The 15,896-nt window shown below is 39.9% G+C and overlaps 1 protein-coding gene across 8 annotated transcripts in view; it reads right to left on the reverse strand.

The window, feature by feature from the left end:
- GRIP1 (glutamate receptor interacting protein 1) overlaps nt 1-15,896 on the reverse strand; it is a 314,298-nt gene that overhangs the window by 110,333 nt on the left and 188,069 nt on the right. The gene's annotated exons all lie outside the window — the stretch shown is intronic.

Genomic DNA, 15,896 nt, shown 5'->3' on the forward strand with positions numbered 1-15,896 from the left:
CAGCTCAGTTTTAATCTAGAAGCAAGAGAAGTAGGGTACTGTAATTATGCATAACTGTGAATCCATTTCCTATTGATATTTACAATACCTCAGCAAACTTGACTGTTTGAAAAATGATCTGAATATCCTCCAAGTTTGCTTGTGCAAAGTTAATTTTCTAAGCCTATGCTTAGGCACCTGAATGGAAATGCTTGGTTTCCTAAATGACTAAGTACGCTGATCTCCTCCCAAAGCTATTTTGCTCATGAAAATGCAGAACTTTCCAAGACCATTTAAAACATGCAGGATCTGCAGAAAGCTCAAAACGTGTCTCGAGAGATATTAGCATATGGTGAAATTCACTTCAGCGGATTATCTAATAAAGAAGTAATCCTATTTAAATAATACCCCAACCACAAACTACTTCAAATCTGATAAATATGTCTTTTTGTTTATACAGCATCAAGCATTAACTCAAATGCCATAAACCAGAATCTTTGCTGAATTGTTACATAATTTTAAAATTCAACTTGAGTTTCACTTTATTGTCTTGAGCTGCTGTTTATTGTTTACGGAAATAATACAGGCATCATATAAGTGATATGTGTGAGGCTTACCCAGAGCAGCTAGAAACTGAAGAGGCTGGTGCATGAAAAAGCTTGAAGAAACTGGGGATGTAAATTATTTTCTTTTCTGAGACAGTCTGGGATTTTTCAGTACTTACAACTTGTGCAGAAAACATTATTCTAGGGGATGGGGCTATAAACCTTTTCATTTAAAAGGAAATTCCTAAGTGACACAGATATCACTGACAGGAAGCATTTCCAGATATTAAAGTATCAATTTTGTTCTGAACACCCTGGTCCATAGAAAGGTTTTGCTGTCCTTCTTGCATGTGTGTAGCTCTGACGTACTGCTGCATGCTGGCATTGTACGAAAGTGCCATCCATTAGCTTTTTGGTGAAAAAGTATATTGCAGATGGTTTTCTTTAAAAAATTCTAACAATCAATAAATTCAATTACATTGTTTAACACTGGTAAATGCTAAATCAGCATCCCTCAAGAATATTTGAACCAGTCTTGACAGATGTACACCAATGCCAACAAGATGATAAAACTTTCAACAAGGCTGCCATTTCAAAAATCAAGTCTCACTGGAAGTGACTGACGCCATAGCTCTAAAAGGAACTCGAAAAATTATTATTCGTCTGCACCAGTAGGAGAAATTAATGCTTTCTTTCATGGTTGGAGCTCCCATAACACATATGAATGGGTTAGTATATGGGCAAAGCAAATTTTGTTGTTTCATGAAGCATATACATTCAAAATCTGTACATTATACATCTGGTGAAAAAGGCTAAGACACTTTTGTCTCTTTCAGACCAACCTTAGTAGAGGTTTTCCCTACAGTCTGACTGCTTAAAAATTAGGAAGTAGAAGAGAGGAAGCAACCTAACATCTTCCACATATGCAGACTGCAACACAGAGCAGATCAGGAACATCTGCCCAGGTTGCTGATATTACATCTGGCAGGGATTGGCGGAGCAGAGGATGTCAGCTAGGAACTTCTCTACTGCATGCCAGCAGAAGCTAGTTGCAGGTGTGCTAGGGGAAGCAAATGATAAAGGTTAATATCTGAGCCATTGAGACTGTCATTCAAGTTGCATAAAAAATAAGTAAAATATGTTAAACTGTTTAGAAAGCAGGTGTTTAATTTGCTTCAGGAAAAATAAGAATAAGCAAAGTCACAACATTATCTTCAAAGACAAAAGTTAGAAATGGTAATTTTTTCATGAGGTTAGTTATCCTGCCTCGATTCCAGTGCTGTACTAATGCTATTTGCAGTAAATTATATAATGTGTTTTTCAGCCTATTTGTGTCTGTAAGTGTCTCTAGTGATGACATCTTCATTGCCTTCCTCTGGAAGCTGCTCCACAGGATGCATCAGGTCTCACAGCTGGATAATAGTTCCCTCCATCAGTCTGCAATTTTCTTTCCTTGCTTTAACTGTCATTCCATTATTCCTAATAACATTCTTCCACTCTTCAGAAGATCTTATAAAGAATATCTCTCATCTATACTGTTCATTCCAAAACCCACACAGATTACTGAGCCTACTGCTTTAGGCTCAGATCCTACCAGTTCTTACTGGGCATGACTTAGCACAAACACTGGCTGACCTTGTCACCAAAGCACAGCGTGTACATTGACTAGGATATTCATTTGGTGGAGTACCCATTTTATTTTAAAGCAAAAATTTGCACAAGTTTAACTCTAGCGTGGACAACATTAAAAGCAAAGCATACTTTTCCATCTTTGTAACCTATATATTTGCAGCATTATAGTTATTCTTTTTAATCCCATTAACAAGGTTTATTTGATTCACAGAACAATTCTAACCTGCCACTAGGAGCTGCATAAACATCAACCTAGTATCAGTGTATTTATACTGGCATGCCAGTGCGATTGTCCCTCTTATCTATAGTCCAAATGACACACATTAGTTCAAATTGGCACGGCTCAGGCTTAGTGAAAAACAGATCTTTCAGTCTGCACTTCTTTCAAGAGTCAGGCCATAAACCTGGCACCTTCCTCACGGCCTTGTGAAATACTGTCCTGCTTTCAGCCCCTACCCTGGAAGAGTTTACTCAATATATCCACAGAGACTGTGCAATAATTTAGACTAAGTTCACTTGTCAGCGAAACTTCATTGTTTTTGGAAGATGTGACAAGTTTGAACACAGGGCAGAGAAGAAGTCTTTTTAAATAAAGTGCTGAGTGCTTCTAGAAGTGGGAACAAAGCATAGTAACAAAAGAGATGTCAAGTTGACAAAACAATATATACATATTTGTCTTACTTAAAGCTCACATAAAGCTTAGGCCACCTTCTGTGCTCCATCTATCCATGCAAGTGGTTCTTTACAGCAAGCCTTTTAACCTGTCAAACAGTCTTTATTTGCCAGTATCTCCTGGGTCCTATTTAATCTCAAAGCTTATTTAGGGCAAGCAGTTCACTGTCTGCAGTATTCCTCAGATTCTGTAAAATGGTAATTATTAGATCTGCTTGCCCACATCTTTGCCTACATGCAACTTAGTCCATGTCTCAATCAGCTTCTTGCTATCCTGTTGAAAAAATAAAGAAATAGATACAAATGAATGTATAGCATGCGTGAAAAATTATACCCCCATAGCCTTCAAGAAGGCAGGCAAATAATCTTTCTATGAACCAATCTCCCAAGTCTTTTAACTAGGACTCCTTCTCTTTCAGGAATTCACAGCTGTACCTTTACAATGTCTTTGGCTCTGAATCTCCTAGAAACAATGACAGCATTAACTTATTGCCTGCCTCAATAGAATAAACATGGATTTAGTTTTTGCATAGTGTGAAAATTATACTTCAATTTTTTCTCCCAACACTACAGTAATGCTGATGCATTTATTAAATCTTTCTGTGTATTACCAGCACATTGCCAACATTTTCAGATAGATCACAATACACGTATGTGCGTGCATGTTTAATTTTAACCATGGATTTATTAAATGCATAAAATAACTTCAAAATAGACAGCAGAAAGCAATTGAAAATAACAGGAAATATCACAGTTTAATAAGTTTAACAAGTTTAATCAACCTGATGCAGATAAAAGACTCTGCAGAAACTTGAGGTTTAAGGCGAAAGCTCAAACCTTCCAGACTGGCCATATTCTGAAGGTCAAAGAAGCCCTTGCTCTGGCAGACCAACAGCATGATGAATGCCAGAGTCCAGATCACTCTATCATGGCTAGCCTGTGCCTTGACCAGGTTTTTATACTGAAAGACTGAGGGAAACCAAGCTGATTTTAAAAGCCAGAGTAGAATATAACTATTAATAAGACATGATGTGTAAGACTTCAGATCCAATCAAATGCTAAATATATTAACATCTGCACGTTATTTAGGCTATGGAATCCGTCTGTACTAAACTTCTGAAGAAAGGAAGTTAAGAAAAATAGGCCACATCATTATTTCACAGAGATGCTATTTCCTATTTCCTTCATCATCTGAAATCTCTTAAAGGAGATCCTGGTGCAGAATACAGTACACATAAATGCAAACTATTGAGAAGGAAGGGAAAAACATTCCTGTGCATGCAAGGAGCAAAATACTTTCAACTACTTGCTGCAGCTTTGAAATCTAGACAACAACAATATCTTACTAACCACATCAGGAACCAGCCATATAACCAGCAACACCACCCCTATCAAGCAGAAGACACAACCACAGGCACCGCTGGAATTTTATTGACTGAGAAGGAAACCAAACTGGTTTTATTGACCAAACCAACAAGAAAACACAGAGGACAGTATCTATATCAATAACCAGGGCTCGACGTCTCACAGATGATAGCAGAAGTTGGATCTTTAAGGTCTTTCGAGAAACAACTGGTATTTAAAAAAAATATTCCAAGCTCTATGATTTCTATGTTGCACAAAGCAAGTGCTTTGCTGCAGAGTCAGAGTTGAGTTCAACATACACATTTAGACTGTGAGAACGACGATGCAAGCCACTGAGACTCACAAGAATTGCTGATTAGGGCAGTGGCTTTTAACCTTTGTCTGTCAAGCCCTGAAAGATCACACACTTCTGTGACACACCTCTTGAAAGCCCCTTAAGAACAAATTATGCCTTTACGCTGCTGCAATCTAGTTATTAAGGTGCACAACACCACTAAGTAGCTAAACAAAGGGGAAAAAAGCAATTAAGACCAACAGACACTGCCATCTGCCCTGACAGCCTGAAAAAAACGAGTTTCTGCCCTCCCTAGCCAACACATTCTGACTTCCAGCACTTAGAAAAGCTCGAAGATATGCACTGGTTTGGCTGGCTAGAAATGTAAATGCTTCTGAAAACATTTCCTAACAGGCGTTAGGGCAACCATTGACGGTGGAACAAGTATTGTTAACTACTCTGATGGACAGTGCCAGCTCAATGCGCTTTCAGCTTCCCTGGTGCATTCCTTGAGAGGAAAGCACAGGGGAGAGAGGCAGACCCATGGAGGAAGGGCACCTACTTTCTATGGGAGTGCACAAACACGTAGGGGGTGGGAGCATCAGCAGGGCAGGGTGTAGAGGATGGAGTAGTGCAGAAAGTACAGGCTGGTAACAAGAACCAGTGGTGAATGCGCTGTACGAGCATCAAATAGAAGGAGGAACTTCCAGGGGACCCAAGAAGCCATTGCAGAGTTTGCAATAAACTAATAGAACCTGTTGGGTCCAAAAGTCTTGCAGAGAAGTGGGGAGGGTGGGGGTGGGAGGAGGATGAGTGGAAGATTGCATACTGCAAGTTAAAGGTCTAGGAGGATGTACTTTAAAAATAACCTGGGGTTCCATCAATCACTTTGAAAAACAAACACATTAAAACCCACCTAAAGTGGTCTGCCATCAAAAAAACTTGACTTTCACTATGCATAATACAGGACTCACTTAAATTATTCTTTGTGAGGCTTATAAAACATCTTGTAACACTTTCCCTTTGTCTCCCATACTCCACAAAAATTTCATTACTATTCTTGTCTTCCTGCCTTAAGAGAATAAATAATAATAAGCTCATTGTCTATGAGGTTTATGGGTGTTCAGAGCTGCCAGTCACCTGCCATTTCCATGTAAAGTGCAAACCCAAACAGACTTGTCCTTGAGAGATTTGTAGGGCAGCTGAGCTGGTGGTATTGACCCTAGGCTTTCTGATCCCATTCTGTCTCAGAGCTTATAATAAAAATGTTGCTCCCTCTCTGTCAAAAGACGCTTCCACCAAACAGCTCTGAAAGCAGCTCCCATGCTTCATATTCCTGTATAAGGTCAGACCAGCAAGGGATGCTGAACAACAGAGCTCTGACTTCGTATGTTCCATAGCAACCTTGAGTTGCTTCCTTTAGTCCACACTCCTTTCTGTTGCAGGGTCACTACATTTTAACAGCATATACAGAATAGAAGGAATAAAAAAAGGACATAAGGGATAAAAGGAGATAAGGTCTGACACAAAACATAACAGAAAATAAATATATGCAGTGCACAGAATGCTGTGTGCCAAGTAAGGAAGAGGGAGAGAAGGGCAAAACTAAACTATATTGGATTGCAGAGGAAAAAGAAAGGCAGTAACAGTATGGGGGGGAATGAATGAAAAGAGACTAATCCCACTTCTCAACTCCTTCTTGATCGCCTCCCAAGCTCCTCTAAAAAGTTGTATTTCCTTTGCTAACTACACAGCACAACTGAAGCAGCCTGCTTTGAAATCACACAGACATTAGAAGTCCTTGGCTTTGAGTTTCTCCTACTAATAGCAAAAGACTAACATAGAAACCACTGGAGAAGTTGATTTGGCAAAAAACACCAAGACACAAAAATTACAGCAGGAACTAATACTTTGCTGCTTCCCTTCTCAAACTGTCTCCTCTGCATTAGGCTAATGCTTCTCCCTGTGAGAAGCAAATTAACAAGGGAGCTAGTGAAAGCTGTATTAATTTTTGTCACCACCACCAGCTTAAGGAACCTGAGTGGGAACTGAAAGCAAGGTATAAAGTTCAGGAAACAAAACTCTTAATACTTTTGCAACAATGCAGGAATTTTTGGTTCAGATACTTTCTTTAATATTTTGTTTAGCAGAGAACCATGCAAAACAATGACAGTGCTACTGCTAGCATTATATGGATGAAATGAAAATACAGAAATGTCAATGACAACTTAAGGACAAAACAAAGTGAACATAAGGTCTCAACAGAGGAATTATTTCTTTAACCACCACTGTTTTGTACATTTCTTTCTCTCTAGCATGATTTTTTCAGGGACTGGGTTTCAGGGACTAGCCTCAGGATTGCTCCCATTGCTTCCAGTATGGAAATCTATTGAGACTTGCATGTAAAAAGTTAATTAAAAGTTGAATAAAATGATAACAGAGATCAAAGAATGTCTATTCCCAAGTTCATGCCAAGATCCATATATATGTAATGTTTCATACAAACAATGTAAGTTATTTCAAGATGTTCTTTTCAGTAAAGATTATGACAAAGAATAAAATGTTCCCATTATCTTTTTCTAATGGATTTATTCAAATCAAATCAGAAGTTAAAACAAGAAAGTTAAACACAAAAGGATTACTCACTTCATTGATATTGCCAGGATATCTTCAGTTTAGTCAGACTGGCTACTACAGCAATAGTAAAAGCAATAATTTTCCTTAAGACCCTGCTCTGAAAAAGTATGTCAATTTAAGGGATCATTTGTTCCTATTAAAGCCAAATGAAAAGGCAGTGGGATTTTAAAGTTAGCAGAATGCTTTAGATTCAAACATGGGCTGGATGCTGTCCTGATTTGGGATGCTTTCTTGAAATGGAATTACCTGCCCTGGTTTTGCAGATATTCAGGTACCTGCAGGGCTTTTTGCTCTCTAGGCGCATTGTGAAAGTCAAGACGTGTACATTTACATAACATGTACATTTAATACATTTTTCTGTGTGGTGATATTGTATTATGTTTTATAATGTAAGGAAAAGTAAGCAGAAATCCATCACAAATCTATACACCATAATTTCTGAAAGCATTTCTAAAACATGGCCCTTAAATATCACATTCCCAAATGCAGCTATAACAAAACAGGCCACTACTACAGCAGCTTCCCACTGAATACCCTGGCAAACTGCAGTGAGAATGGCTGTCTGCAAGTGTGATATACAATTTCTACATAAGAATCAAAAACTGGATACTGGAAGTCACACATTCATCATTTTAGTGTCTTTTTAAAAAAATGTTGTATAATTTATTCTCATAAAGCTCATAAAAATAAATGTTTCCAATGTAGTGATTTACAATACAAAACAATACCAATTTCAGAATAGCAGCACTTTGATATAAAAAGGCCATAAAAGATTGTCCAGATTTTGCTTTAAACACACAATCTATTTTGAAATTCCCAGATGTGTGGGCTACCATCCCTTTCTTCAAAAATATTTTGTGTGCTCATACACACTTCAACATAGACAGAAGTTTATTAAGTGCATCAAAGTTCTGAAAGAAAAGAGGTTGCAATCCATTCATGCATACAGACACTGATCTACAAATACCATAACTGTAGTGGCTTTTCATTTAAAAAAAGCCCACCTTTATTACCTTAATTTCACTTATATTCACTAATTAGTATTTAAAGACTTTGTAACCATTCATGCATTATTTGCAACTCCAGTCTTACACCTATTTTAGTTTTTTAGTGTACAATGGAAACAGTGATTTTTATGTGCAGATAAGTGATAAAGGAGTAGTGTAGATTTGTAAAGGTATGGGTGCTGATTTGACTGACCCAGTCCCTTTAGGAAAACCTGGCTAAATGAACAGAGAAAAGCCATTATCAATTATAATTATAATTACAGCTCCCCTGGACAATCTTAGTGAATCGTAATTTCTTCATGCTGACAGGTTTAGCTTGCCAAAAAATAACTCCAACCCTGGTAGTTTGCTAGCTCCCCACACAACTTAGAATATCACCAGTCTTTTGTAATTTTTTCTTTCCCTGCCATTTCAAGCCAGTACACTGAGAAGCCTCATGACACCTCAGAGAGGACAGTACTTTACACCTAACAGTGACACTGGCAAAGATCAAGGATGGAGAAGGAAATGTTAATTTAGTTGATGGGTTCAGTAGGCAGATATTAGGCAGATGTGACACATTATGCACATATGTGCTCCTATTTCTACCACCTCCAGCCTTTTACCAAATAATTTAGGCCAATCATCCAAACCCACGAAGCACCATGGAGTAAGGCACAGCAGTCAACTCATCCACAAGATAGGATGATTAGCACTTAGAATGCAACTCTGTGAACCTCTGTCATTATTTTAATGACACTTTATGTGCTAATTTTAAATACAACAGCTGCTTCTCTCAAGTTCTTGCTAACAGATTTTGCTAAAGATCACCTTTAACATTACAACATAAATTCAGTGAGATAGTACATAAACAGAAACATTCATATTTCCACCTCAGTGAACAGTAAGATTTGTGGGTTTGGGGATTTACCTTTAAGACATTCTATACGAACTAACTAAAATCAGAAAATAAATAGTGCTATCAATACTGGCATAAAAGCCAAATAAGCATGAAACCAAAGATTTAAATTATAAAAAATGTCCATAGAGTTATGCTCACACTTAAAATCCATGTTTTTTCCCCAGGAAAAGACTATGAAGTTGATCCCAGTTATGAGACACTACACTTAAAAATGAAGCAATAAAGATTCTGGATAAAATACATCGTCACTTTAGTTGACCTCAGAAATGCCCCAAAATAAAGTATCATCTGACCCACCACTGTTTTACAAAACAACTATTCTTTCTTCAAGAACATTGTGCTAGGAAAACAAATTCATTTCTGTAAAAAATAATTTACATTTTATATTATTTGTCAAGTAATTTGAGTTTATCAAGAACTTACCAAGAGAAAGCTACTCTAGAGAAACTAAATCTTAAGGAGAGGTCTTCATGAAGTGCACCCTATGATCATTTGCAGCTCATGCTGGAAAAGGTTCTGTTAATCTAGGTTCAATTCACCACAGCCTGATGGCCAGCATTGGCCTGGCTCCACTTGTCATGGAGCATTTCTCTGCAGTCAAACACGGCTGCTGGAAGCAGTCAGCAAGAAGGAGAAATGATCCTGCAGGCAATTACATGTGTCCTCCCAGACGAGTTTCAAATAGGAGAGAGATTTTGAACTGAGCCCATGCAGAACAAAGCTTGACTATGTAGTAACCCATGTTTCATCTGCACTGCTGCATTTGATGCTAAATGGAGACTGCGGGGTTTTTTAATGTGTGCAGCCACATAAACCCATGCAAGAGATTCAGGTCATGTTTTACTGGGACTAGAATTGTAACTGCCACCCAGAAGCACTGTTTTTCCACCATGGCAGGTGACAACACCCTCCCCAGACCCACTGCAGGCATATTTTCTATTACAGCCACCTGAAACATTCACTAACACTGGCAGATATTTTGAAGGTTGCAGCAGCAAGTTGACAAGCTGAAAGCAGATGCTTTCTGCTGCTAAAACATTTCCAGGAGAAAAAAAAATGGCATGCTAATATTACCAGGGATAACTATATCTCTGACTTCCCCTGATCTCCTCAAGTATGCTTCTCATTAGCCTGCCTTCACCTTTGGTGTCTAGGTACTATCTCTCCCTAGGAATGAGAGCATGAAGGAGGAAGAGGAAGGAGGAAGACTGCTCTGCTCTCTTGGTTGGTTTTGAATGCTGCTCCCTGGCTAACCAAGGTGACCACTATTCACTCTAGACCGACAAAGTCATAAAATCAAATTTTAGTAACTGTTGTAAAGTAAGATTCAACAAGGTACTGCCATCTCTGGTCCTGTACAGTGTCCTTTGTGCTTCTGAAAAATTTGTACACTGATACGGCCTAGAACTAAGGCTAATTTATTTTCAAGTATGAATGATAAAGGTGTGTGGATATGGCATTTGGGGACATGGTTTAGTGGTAAACAGGGTGCTGCTGGGCTAAGGGCTAGACTCAGTCTTTTCCAATGTTAATAACTGTATGATTCTAATAAAGATTGTATTTGTAGATCTATATTATTACATCTTTCTGTAAGTGGGCTATCGATATGTAGTGGTCCATCATTTTGTCTACTACAACCTTCCCAGCAAGTGAGTGCAGCCTGCACATAGACCCAGTGAAGTGGTGCATATACCAGTGTACAAGTAGGCTACAAATTTAGAAATTTGACCAACAGAGCTCACTTCTGACAACGAAACAACGTTTCAAGAACCTCTCAGGTTTCCACCAATGTGACCCTGCTAGGAGAGGCCATGGACATCATACTGAGCACTAAATTTTGTGTGGCTCATTGGATCTACAACTGGGAGAGGACGTGAGCCAAAGTCCTCTGAATGTGGGACCAGGAGTTTGGAAGGTAAGAAAAGTAGAAGAAACATTACTGCACTGTCTTCAGACAAGACGACTTCATTCCTCAGATCATTCAAGGCTAGGCTCTACCCTTGATCTGAGGTAAATTGCAAAAGTGAAAGTGCTAAAAAATTACTTGTGGCATTAAAATCAATTTCCTATTTTCCCTATTGCCCTTTTACAAAACTATCAAATTCAAAGCTTCTGCTTGCTTTGACACTGGGGTCCAAACAAATATTTCCATGGTTAAGTGAAAAAGAGGTCTGAAGTTTATTTGGAATAGTAACAACAAAAACAACCAAGTGAAGCAAAACAAGAAAGCCTGAAGCTACTCTCTCTGTTACAGACAGTCTCTTCCCTCTCTTTCAGGCTTCCTCTCATAATTTCTCTTGCGTGACAGTCTACACTACTTAAACCTTAGTGCCCCACCCTAAAGCACTGTCACCACAGATTTAATTTTTCTACAATTGTAATACAGCATGCAAGGACTGGTTTAAAGGAGAAATGTTTGTTTGTTTGTTTCTTTTAAATAAAAACAAATTATTTAACTCCAATTGCCTTCTCTGAAGCAAAAAGCAACTGGACAAGAGGAAACGGCCTCAAGTTGTGCCAGGGGAGGTGTAGATTAGACATCAGGAAAAATTTCTTCACAGAAGGGGCTGTCAAGCATTGGAACAGGCTTCCTGAGGAAGTGATTGAGTCACCATCAAAAGACATGTAGATGTGACACTCAGAGACATGATTTATTGGTGGACTGGGCGGTGCTGAATTAACATTTGGACTCGAGGATCGTAGAGGTCCTTTCCAACCTAAATGGTTCTGTGATTCTGAAGTTACTGTTTCTGAGTGCATGGAAGTTGCCAAAGCCAAAGTTAACTCAGATCCAGGAGGAAGAGCATGGTTTTGAAAAGCTACAGCTTGTTTTGCACTCAGCTGGACAGCTCTATACTCTGCAGGGCACTCTGTGCCCCCACTGCCCGAGCATTACATGGACAGCAGCAGCACAGGCAGCAACTCATGGTTCTCCGTTCTCCCTTGCCCCATTTACCTTTGCAGCCGTGTATCTACTCGGGTTTCCCTCAAGGGCTGTGTCTCTGCCAGAGCCCTCTCTAGGCCATCCTCCCCTTGCCTCCCCCCTGCCTGGCTGCAATGCCCCTGCCTGCAGCAAGAAAGCACACGGAGTGCCCACTGGCACCTCTCCCACCACGGAATGCAAGTGTTCCTGAAATGGGAAATTATGATGGAAACACATTATCTGCTTGAGGGGAAAGCACGGGCAGACAGAGGATTTTTTTTTGGTGGGGCTCCTCTTCAAGAGAAAAAACAAACCTCTCAAAGACAACAGCGCAGCTGCAGAATTTGTCATGATCAGGGAATTTCAATAAAACTCCCTGCAGCTACGAAACACTATCCACTCACAAGCAATGCAGCTCTCTGCACAAGTGCTTCTCGCTGTCGTGCAAAATGCTGTGCTACAGAAGCAAAGGTGTTTTGTGCAAACCAAAGCTCGTGAACTGAGAGCTAAGCTCCAGCCTGCCCATTCTGGGTACAGCCTCTACAAAATCCAGTGGTCAGCCATTCTGGGCAAAGATCTGTGCCCGGGATGAAATCATTGAAGCTGTTGAGGTCCACAGGGCAACGGGCAAAGACAGAGAGTCTGTGCCTGGCTGCCTTCCCCCACCACAGCTCCCTCAGGAAGCTGCAGGCATTCCTGGAGAGGTCTGCGCTGTGGTAGCTCTGGTGTGATGAGATATGTCACTTCTCATAGATGCCCAGTGGTTTCTCATCCCCTGCTTAGATGAATGTCTGGCATCTGGATAAAAGCCAGCTGGCGTGGGTCCAACTCGGATAAACTGGAACTGTCGGCCAGCACAGGGATGCGCTGGGATGAATATCCGGATGCAACATCTGTTCCCTATTGCACATCTTCCCAAATCGCCATTGATCGTCAAACATCAGGCTTCCCTTTGTTTCCAGATTAACCCAGCAAACAGATGTGTTAGCAACCCGCAAAGACAGAAGGGTTTGTCTATATGGGACATAGCCTGTCTTGGTGAGGAAAAAGTTGACAACCCAGGTGCCTTTCATCTCTGCAGGAATGGAGTCATCCTTGTAAGAAATAGGTCAATTGGGATGATAAAACTAATACCAAAAAGGAAAATGGCTATAGAGAAGAAATTAATCTTCATCTAGCAAAAAAAAACCCAAAAAAAACAAAAACCAAAAACCAACCCAGAAAAACCCCCAAAACCAACCAACCAGCCAACCAAAAAAAGGAGGTTTGGGAAACTAATTTATGTGAAATTCCTAAAGAAGGGAAGTAGGAAGATAATTGTGTCTGCATCAGAACTAGAAACCTGTGTGCTAGACAGGAGACGTCAGAACAATTAATGTACAGGGAAAAAATTAAGCTGAAAATAATAAAAGTACCAGGTGATAAGAAAAGCATAAGTAGATAACTAAAATGCATAATTAAGACTTGTTGGAAAAGGAGTATAACTGAGAATAGGTTAGGGGATGATACACCATGTAGAAATGCTGTTCCTAGTTTACAAGCCACTGATATTTCATCGATATGAGAGAAAGCAGAATTAGAGGGTGATGCACAGAAACCACAAACTATCAGAAATCATGAATTAGCAGCTATAGAGATCTGCTATAAGAGTTTAAAGGCTTCAAGAAAAAAATCTGGTTTTGGCAAAATTAAAACCCAGCAAAATCTCTGTGCAATACTTTAGGAAGAAGCATCACAACTGTCAAAAACCAATGGATGACATAACGTATCATGATGATAACAGTGTATTTCTAAGTCAACAATAATTTAGAATGATGTTCAACAATGATAGCAAGGTAGGCAGTCTGCTATCAGCTGGTCTGGATGACTTAGATTCAACAGCTAAGCCAAAAAGCTCTTGGATCATTAATACTGATTTTCAGTATCACTTTTGTAATAATGTTTATTTTCCATTACTAAACACTTTTTTAAATTAAGATCAATATTTATCTACAGGCTGCTCATATTTAAATGGGATTAATTCCTTAATTTATGAAAATCAAAGGCTTGTGTTACACAAGTTGTACTACAGAATCACTGCAGACATTTTTCAAGTACTTGACTGGCATAATGAAGATAACCAGAGCGAACAGTGATAAACAGGATCTTCCTTAACCCCAGACTAGCACCAAAGGGACACCAGCAGCAGCACTCATCCTTTCAGGCTGGACAGAGAGGGGCCAGTCTTCTACATGGTACCAGACAAGCTACATGTAAATTACTAGACTTGGCCAAAACAGTGTTGTGAGGTTGTCATGGGTTTACCAGATGCCTGCATGAAAGGAGTAGGCACCTCAGTTTGGAAAAGCATGGACTGCATGCTCAGCCAGAAACACCCCAATTAGATTAGATACTAGGAAAAATTTTTCAGGAAAAGAGTTGTAAAGCACTGGTTCAGGCTACCCAGAGAAGCAGTTGAGTCACCACCCCCAGAAGTATTTAAAGTATGTGGCAGTTTGGGACATGTTTTAGTGGTGGACTTGGCAGTGCTATTTTAATGGCTGGACTCAGTAAGCAAATACTAAGGACCTTTTCCAACCAAAATGATTCCATGATGCTATGATTCTGTAAAGATGCGAAGTAGGTGCAAAGAGTACCACAGATGGAGTACTATAAAGCCCTTTCCCACTCTTCCCCCTCCCTCCATTCCTCAAAACCTCTATAAAACTCCAAATGAACTGTGGGAGAAAACCCATTCTAAAGCAGTTCACACTTAAGCACAGGACCCTCACAAAACTGAAAGTCATTCCTGCACTGACCTGAGAGGGAGACTTGATAAGGAACTGGTGCTGATTTCACTATCTGTGCCATGTTTACCTCTGTATAAGCAGACACAGGGCTGCGCCAGCCTGCTGTGGGACATGAATGAGAGTGTGCGTAGTCCTCACACAATACATGAATGAATTGCCAGTGTCTTTCGCTAAGAACCGGCAAATAAAGGAGGGAGTGCCACAACCAAAGACAAAAACTAAGAACAAAGCAGAGAGAGAGGCTGGAAGAAGCACATTTCACCTCTGAAAACACATGGGAACGGGTCCATAAGAAGCCATAGCTGGGAACAGGCAGCCTTCCTGGGGAGGAAGGACAAACCATAGCTGCAGTCATTGGCAAACTGATGTGAATGCTTTATTGTACATTGGGAAACACAGAGCCATCCATTTCCCTCAGCCTGCCCTTAGCATAGAGGGAGGAGGATGTCTCTCCTGCAGCCTTCAGAAACATGCAGGGCAAGGCAGCAGCTCCATCTTTTCCTGTGCTTGGAAATGATTAACTGTTTGTGTGAACAGGGTCGCACAGCCCACCGGGTGTGCAGAAGTATGTTTATCTTTCTGCTACAAAATTGAACAACTGCTGGTACCACTATTCTTGGAGAGGCCACTGCACAACAGTTTGGTCTTTTTTTCTCCAAAATCTTCCAGCCATTTCAACTTCTAGCAAAATTAAGTTGTCTGAGGTTGTCCAGCTCCAGGCACATACAACAAAAATACATGGAAAAGGCATGCACACAAAAATTCTGGGCATTAAAGCCTGATGCACAACAATTTCTGCTCCAGGAAATTTATTTCTGCAGATGGTAGGAGTTTCCTAGTGCTCTTACTAACAGCATGAAGTATTTACTACACTTTTATTCCCCATAACTGCAAAAAATAAACAATCCATGTCACCTCCCAAGGATGCACTACCCTCTTGTCATACCATAAAGTCAGTAATGAAGACCAGAAGTTTGTAATATGGGTTTTGCATCCTGGGACATGAGGTGGCACATGAAAAGCACAAATGGGCAAGAACATGAATAACATTGCCCACCAAGGTGGCTCACCAGTATTCCCCAAATACACACAGCTGGCACAGTCACTTGGCACATACCCAATTGCAGAATACTCGACCTGACAACCATATGCAGGCACAAAAGATTATGTGA

Source organism: Lichenostomus cassidix, chromosome 1Aa (genome assembly GCF_008360975.1).
Source record: "Lichenostomus cassidix isolate B80296 chromosome 1Aa, HeHo_3.0, whole genome shotgun sequence".
NCBI lineage: Eukaryota > Metazoa > Chordata > Aves > Passeriformes > Meliphagidae > Lichenostomus > Lichenostomus cassidix.